Genomic DNA, 1,490 nt, shown 5'->3' on the forward strand with positions numbered 1-1,490 from the left:
CACCCAATTTTATATATGTTATTTAAACTCCTTACCACAAAACCAGTCATCTCTCTTCTCTCTTGACTCTTGTTATTGTCGGCAGACATAATCGTTGACATTATTTGCATACAATGGCTGTGTTACCATGTGATGGATGAGATAAAGAAAATTTTCCAGAAAGTCACTGGTTGATCTTGAAGCTTTACATCTTAAAGGATCTATTAGTACTGGATTAATACTCAATTTTATTTCTAAAAGATCATCTATTTTTTTTAATTGGTCTCCTAAAAATTTATTTAATCATATTAATTTTAAAAAAATATAATCATAAATTAAATTGATCTTTTTGTTAGTTAAATAATAATATATTACTTCAAATATCACTTAATATGATAATATAAAAATTAATGTCATATGTCACAAAATAATTAATTAATGTATCATGTCAGCAATACGTTACATATCACGTGTCATCTATCTACTTAATATACTAAAACTGGATTTTCCCCCAATTAATGAAGGTGACGTGACTCCGTTTTTCCTCCAAAATGCACTTTTCTATTCTCTATTCTAAATTATTTTATAAAAAATATATTTATTATAATTATATTATAATTAATATTTAATGAATAATACATAATTATACTAATTTAGGAACATATCTTTATTTTTAGAAAGTACTATTTTCATGTAATTAAAGCACTCTTCTCTCTTCTAAAATTATTTTTAGAAAAATATCTTTATTATAATTATATTACAATTAGCATTTAATGAATAATGCCTGATTATACTAATTTAGGAAAATATCTTTATTTTTAGAAAGTACTATTCTCATGTAATGAAAGCACTATTCTCTCTTCTAAAATTATTTTTAGAAAAATATCTTTATTATAATTATATTACAATTAGCATTTAATGAATAATGCATGATTATACCAATTTAAAAAAATATCTTTATTTTTAAAAAGTACTATTCTCATGTAATGAAAGCACTCTTCTCTCTTCTAAAATTATTTTTAGAAAAATATCTTTATTATAATTATATTACAATTAGCATTTAATGAATAATGCATGATTATACTAATTTAAAAAATATCTTAATTATAATTATATAAAAAAATAAACATAAATTTATAATTCTAATTGCTATAAATATGATACTAACGTTCATAGTGATAAATTGATATTGTAATAATTAATTTTTATAATTATTTTTGTACTACTAAAGGCAATATATAGTGTTTCTTTGTAGTTAGTGAGTCTAAATCTAAGAATCAAAGTATTTTTTTTCTAATCTGTTATTTTTTTTTTGATTGGGCAATTATTTCTAAGGAGGTTTGTAGGTCAAGTTCAAGTCACATCCCCTCAACTTTTCTACATTTGTCCAAAAATATTCGAAGTGGAGCATATAATGAGATCGAATTTCCTCAATTTAGGTTCAATTTTGAAAAATTCGTGCCAACCTTGAAGATACAATTCAAAGATTGGTACTATATTTAAATTTTTTT

Source organism: Arachis ipaensis, chromosome B09 (assembly GCF_000816755.2).
Source record: "Arachis ipaensis cultivar K30076 chromosome B09, Araip1.1, whole genome shotgun sequence".
Lineage (NCBI taxonomy): Eukaryota > Viridiplantae > Streptophyta > Magnoliopsida > Fabales > Fabaceae > Arachis > Arachis ipaensis.